The sequence below is a fragment of the Crotalus tigris genome, unplaced genomic scaffold (genome assembly GCF_016545835.1).
Source record: "Crotalus tigris isolate CLP2741 ecotype Arizona unplaced genomic scaffold, ASM1654583v1 scf7180000019692.1526454, whole genome shotgun sequence".
Taxonomy (NCBI): domain Eukaryota; kingdom Metazoa; phylum Chordata; class Lepidosauria; order Squamata; family Viperidae; genus Crotalus; species Crotalus tigris.
The window spans coordinates 515,258-521,620 of NW_024097664.1; the positions used below are offsets into that span (position 1 = coordinate 515,258).

The following is a 6,363-nucleotide window of genomic DNA, read 5'->3' on the forward strand; positions in this document are numbered from 1 at the left end:
AGCATTCCTGAGCCAGCCTGGCTCAGCTTGGAAACCTCTCCCTTTCCCCTCAGCATGGCTGGCTCAGGAATTCTGGGAGTTGAAGTCCACGAGTCAAAAAAGAGCCAAGGTTGCCTACCCCTAGTCTAGGGAGACCTGAGCGGGAGGGGGGGGGGAGTAAATAGTCAGGATCAATGTTGCAGTGCCACTGCGGTCGTTTGTAAGGGCGAACGACTGCCGTGGCACGGCAACATTCGTAGTTAAGGGACTTTTTTCTAAATATTAGGGGGCGCTTATTCACTAAGGGAACGTTCGTAACTCAGGGATTACCTGTATCTCACAAACCTTTGTTGGCCTTAGAAAGCCTGGTTTCTGTTAAAAAGCTTTAAAGACAAGGGGACCGTTGAGAGCATCCAATTTACAAGTGTTTCAGATAACTGGGGATGGTCTTACATGGGGCTGACATTTGGAAAACCCATTTAGATTGTATGAAAGAATGACAGGGAGGAGCTCGGTCACACCCACAACAGTGAAGGCCAAATTAGCCCTAGTGTCAGGTCCTGCCAGTTCTTGCCATCTGGAGGGGCATTGGGGGGGGGGGTGGACAAATGGACAATACGATTGTGTGTACGTGATGGGAAATAGGGAGGGGGGGGAATGACAGGTGATGAAGACCATAGAAGCCCAGAATTAGTTGGTACCAGAGGCACCTTTTGCTTCAATCCGATGACGTCGAGGGTCTTTCTTTCCTAAGGGACCCAGTTGGGGCAGGTCAGACGCCTAGATTCTGCCACATTGCATTGTTCAAATTAGGCAGAGTTGGAAGATCTTTTAAAGGCAACCTATTAGCATAATCTAACAAAGAGGTTTCCCCTAATGAAAAGAGGAGTCAGTAGAAAAAGTACAAAAGAATAGTTGATTGGATGGAGGAAATGTTACATCAGAAACATGGACAGTAAGATAAACATCCCATAATCTTAAGCATAACCATTTGAAAGAGCATTTTATTAAAAGGAGAACATTTGCACGGGAAAAGGCATCACGAGTCACATAAATCTGTTGTGAAAAGGGACATTTTCAGCCAGCTGAATCTTCTAGCGTGTTCAGTTGAAAAAGTCCTTTGTTACTCAGCCTGAGAAAGTCCCTTATTTTGCAGTTAGAAAGTGACAAGCACCTAGATGCTAAGGCAGAAAGGTACATCACAAGGTTATGATAAAAACATAAAAGTTACAAGAAAGCGCAAATAAGTACAAGAAACGTGCAAGGAATGTATTCCTGCAACACAGACATTGTCAAATGAGGCAAAAGTTATTGGCTGGGTAACTTGAACTGCTAACGAGAGAGCGAAAGTAGCGTTAAGGATGAGGTTGGAGGCAAAAAGGAGAGAAAAGGGGGAAGTGACTCATTAATAAATGGACTTGAGTTTAATCTTCAGGTAAACAAAAAACGAACAGGGAAGTTTTCCTCACTTGAAAAGGCAAAGCCATAATCCAGCAGGGCAGTTGGGGAGGATGAGTTGCAATGTTGGCTGAGAACTGTTGCCAGATGGGCTGTTTTTCTACTGACTGGATTAGTTGTGGAGGTTTCTTGCAGGAAAACTGGGGCCTTGGTGGGTTCATTTGGGGGGGGGGAGGTTGCTTTGGCCTATTTTTAAGGGGGTTAAGTTTTAGGGCAATACATCAAACTATCACGAAGGATATCTGCAAAATACATTGCAGGAGCAGGCAGGGCAGGGTCAGCCATGCAAACCCCCAGCTTCTCCTTTCTTGCCACCCCTTTCCGCCTTCTTTCCCAAAGACCCTGTCAAGCGTCCTGCGGTCAAATGTCTAGGAGAGGGGGGCAATGGGCAAGAAACCTGCTGTGGGAATTCGGGGCGGGAGGGAACGATAGCTGAGGAAGAGCAGACCAACATGGAACCAGTTTGTGCCAGGCATCGCCAGGGGCGTTTACAAGTATCATGACTGAAGGTCTTTCCACATTCAAGCATATTTAGCGTTTTTCCCCCCTGGGAATCTTTTGATGTCAATGAAAGTGTACACCGTCGGTAAAGCTCTTCCCACACTCAAGGCGTTTATATGGTTTTTCTCCTGAATGGATTCTTTGATGCTTAGAACAGCGCTTTTCAACCAGTGGTACGGGTACCACCTGTGGTACATTGGCACCTGGCAGGTGGTACGTGACCATCCTAGAAAAGGGGTAGCGAGGGAGGAGAATGAGCTGAACCGGTGGCAGCACCGCACAAGCCTGAGCAAGAAACGGCTGGAACTGCAGGGCTCAGCAGAAGCACCAGGATCAGCGCCAGGCTCCAGCTGGAGCTCAGCGCTGATCCTGGTGCTTCTGCTGAGCCCCGAAGAAGCACCAATCAGCTGCAATGTTGCAGCATCTCCAGGGTGTTGTGATTTACATTCAGATGCTTGGCAACTGATTCATATTTATAATGGCCACAGTGTCCCAGGGACATGTGAAGTGACCAAAACTTGCTTCAACAACCCAGCAGATGGGGGGAATAAAAATCAAACACCCCCACCCACCCCTGCTGCCAATCCTCAACAGAAATGCTCACAACAATGAAAACCTCGGACAGGAGGAAGAGTGCCGCCAGGCGGGCAGGCAGGTGTCTTGCTCGGCTGTGGCTTGGGGGGCACTTTTTTCAGTGCCATTGTAACTTCGAACACTCACTAAGCGAACTGTTGTAAGTCGAGGACTACCTGTACCTCATCATTTTTTCCTTTTTGGGGGGGGGTCAAGTTTTTGACACCTTGCTAGGCGACTGGTGGTACTCGGATATTGCCATATCCTAAAAGTGGTACAATGGGTGAAAAGGTTGAAAAGCCCTGGGTTAGAAAGCCTTCCTTTCTCACAGAAACTCTTTCCACACTCCAGTCATTTCTGTGGTTTTTTTTCCAGTGTGGATCCTTTGATGTTTGCGGAGCTGTCCACTCAGAGTAAAGCTCTTTCCACACTCCAAGCATTCTTATGGTTTTTCTCCTGTGTGGATCCTTTGATGGGTATAAAGGTGTCCCCTCTGAGTGAAGCACTTTCCACATTCCAGGCATTTATGCTGTTTCTCTCCTGAGTGGATCCTCTGATGTACATAAAGGCTGCTGCTCTGAGTGAACCTCTTTCCACACTCCAGGCATTTATATGGTTTTATTCCTGAGTGGATCCTTTGATGGGTATAAAGGTGTACCGTCCGACTGAAGCACTTTCCACATTCCAGGCATTTAAATGGTTTCTCTCCTGAGTGGATCCTTTGATGTACATAAAGGCTGCTGCTATGTCTGAAACTCTTTTTACACTCCAGGCATTTATGCTGTTTCTCTCCTGAGTGGATCTTTTGATGTACATAAAGGCTGCTCCTCTGAGTGAAGCTCTTTCCACACTCCAGGCATTTATGCTCTTTCTCTCCTGAATGGATCTTTTGATGTAGGTAAAGGCTGCTCCTCTGAGTGAAGCTCTTTCCACACTCCAGGCATTTATGCTCTTTCTCTCCTGAATGGATCTTTTGATGTATGTAAAGGTTGCTGCTCTGAGTGAAGCTCTTTCCACACTCCAGGCATTCATACGGTTTTTCTCCAGTATGAATTGTTTGATGTTTATACAGGTTTCCTCTGTGACTGAAGCTCTTTCCACAGTGCAGGCATTCATGCGGTTTTTCTCCTGAGTGGATCTTTTGATGTATACAAAGGCTGCTGCTCCGAGTGAAGCTCTTTCCACACTCCAGGCATTTATGCTCTTTCTCTCCTGAATGGATCTTTTGATGTAGGTAAAGGTTACTGCTGTGAGTGTAGCTCTTTCCACACTCCAGGCATTTATATGGTTTTTCTCCTGAGTGGCTCCTTTGATGGGTATAAAGGTGTCTCCTCTGACTGAAGTTCTTTCCACACTCCAGGCATTTAAATGGTTTCTCGCCTGAGTGGATTCTTAGATGGTTTACAAGAGCTGTATTTGTTTTGAAAGATTTTTCACATTCTGTGCATTGATATTTCTTTTCCCCCTTCTGCATTCTTTGGGGATTCCCGAGTCTTCCGTCTGTTCTCCTCTCACTGAAGTTCTTTCCACACCTCAGACGTTTATGCTGTTTCTCTCCTGAGTGGATCCTTTGATGTCTATGAAGGTGTCCCCTCTGACTGAAGCTCTTTCCACACTCCAGGCATTTATACGGTTTTTCTCCTGAGTGGATCCTTTGATGTATATAAAGGTGTCCCCTCTGACTGAAGCTCTTTCCACACTCCAGGCATTTATACGGTTTTTCTCCTGAGTGGCTCCTTTGATGTTGATAAAGGCTTCCTCTGTGACTGAAGCTCTTTCGACAATCCAGACATTTATATGGTTTTTCTCCGGTGTGGATCCTTTGATGTTGATAAAGGCTGCTGCTCTGAGTGAAGCTCTTTCCACACTCCAGGCATTTAAATGGTTTCTCTCCTGTGTGGATTCTTAGATGGTTTTCAAGATCTCTATTTCTTTTGAAGGATTTTTTGCACTCTGGGCATTGATATTTCTCTCCTCCCTTCTGGATTCTGCTGCATTTCCTTAGTCTTCCGCCTGTCCTGAAGGACCCTCCGCCCTCCAGGCCCGTCTCGGGGTCTCCGCCCGTTTCCTGCTCCCCGCTTCTCCCTCCAGGCGGCCTCCTTCCCCGGAGTCCCCTTCGGCTCATCCCTGCCGGGCCTTCCCCGCCGTCTCCTCCCGGGGCTGCTCCGCGGGGCCTCCTCTCCTCTCGGGCGGTGCGTCCTTCCTTCCTTCCTCCGCCGGGCTCGCCCGTCCTCCTGCAGGGGCGAAAAGGGGGAGGAGAGGCGGGTCACGGCTCCGTCCCTTTCCCGAGGCGCCCCAGACGCTCCCTGGGGAGGAAGGCCGAAGCCTCCGCCTCCCACGGACCCGGTCCCCCTCCTTCCCTTCCTCCAGAAGAGACCATCTTTGACAGCGTTTCCCAGCATCCCCTGCGCCAAACCTGCAGCCCGGCTCCTCTCTCGCCTATTCCGGAAGCTAGCTCGTTGCCCGTTTTGTTTCCGGAAGTGGAGGCGGGACTTCTCTTCGCATCCTTCTGCAAGAAGATCCGCCTGTTCCTCTGGGCTAAAGACCGCCCCAAGGAAGCCCCCCCCCCTGCCAATCGCCGCGCTCCCCCGAGCGACCAATCGGAGACCTCCTTCCTCAGCCAGGCAGATGGCGCCTGCGCGGTGCAGCGCGGCGTCCTGCTCCCGGCGCGGAAGGGAGGGGAGGGGCTCCCCTTGAATTTTGGGGTCCGCTCTTTCCCCCCCCCCACGCCCCGCATCCAGGCAGGCGCAGCTGGGGGGCCCTTCCGGGGCTGCGTCTCCGCCCCTTCCTCATCCGGGCTCTCTCCCTTGGCAGGGCGGGGGAAGTGGGGGGGCGCTTCCCCCCTTCGCCCTCCTGGGGGGCTCCGGCCAGGCTCCCCCCGAGGCCTCCAGGCGGCCGGGCCTCCTCTCTGCGCCTCCTGGGCCCCCCAAGCCCCGCTCCCTTCCCCGGAACCCCTTTGCCAGACTGCAGCGGGGGGGGGGAAATCCCCTCCAGGACCCCCCCCTAATATCTGGGCCTCTCTGACCTCTAGGCATCCTGAGGTCGAAGCCCCCAGAAAGGCCCAGCTTTCCCCCCCTGCCCCCCTCCCTGCTCTGCCCCCCCCATGCGCCCCTTCGTCCCCGGGGAGCCTGGCCCGAGACCCTCGGCCTTGGGGGGCTCCCCGTGCTTCCTACGGCCCCCCCCCAAAGGCCGGAGGGGTTCCTGCTCCTGCTGCTCTCCCGGACTCCAGCCAGCTTCTCCCGGGCTGAGAGAGGATGCTGAGCTGGCCGTTTCAGAGCCTTTGGAACTTCTATGGCCCCCACCTCCCCACAAGCCCCTTTTCTACGATGTGAAATCATTTTAATGCTCCTGCACTCAATACCCGAGGTTATCGGATGCTGGAGCCCAGTGACCTTCTCCAGGCACGGTTAGATGTAGGCAGGAAGGTCTCTTCTCAGCTAACAACGGAGCTGGAAGGGACCTTGGAGGTCTTCTAGTCCACCCCCTCCTCCAGCAGGAGAGCCTCCATGATTCCAGAAAGTGGGAATATGCTGGGTCTGGAGGAGCTGGGAGTCTCTTCATTGGCTTCTGTGTTGTGTTCTGCTTTTATTGAAGTGTGTTGTTGAATAAATGTAATGCATGTCTTCATGCCCCTGGCCAGCACCTGTTATTCGGTAGAATACACCTAATATTTTTATCATCATTTTTGAGCAAAGAGAAGGGCTGAGTTTAATAAGCAGTGGAAGAACTGCTTAACATTATTCTGAAGCTCACTAGACCAGTGGTTCTCAACCTTTTTAATGCCGTGACCCCCAACCGGTCGTAAGTCGAGGACTACTCAACCGGTCGTAAATGGAGGACTACTCAACTGGT

At 51.2% G+C, this 6,363-nt stretch overlaps 2 protein-coding genes and 1 pseudogene across 2 annotated transcripts in view; 1 reads left to right on the forward strand and 2 right to left on the reverse strand.

Annotated features, from left to right (window-relative positions):
* Nucleotides 1–6,363, reverse strand: part of LOC120317510 (zinc finger protein 501-like) — a 661,069-nt gene that overhangs the window by 86,231 nt on the left and 568,475 nt on the right. The gene's annotated exons all lie outside the window — the stretch shown is intronic.
* LOC120317520 (gastrula zinc finger protein XlCGF26.1-like) overlaps nucleotides 1–6,363 on the forward strand; it is a 95,914-nt gene that overhangs the window by 61,854 nt on the left and 27,697 nt on the right. The gene's annotated exons all lie outside the window — the stretch shown is intronic.
* On the reverse strand, nucleotides 2,696–5,252 carry LOC120317513 (annotated as a pseudogene).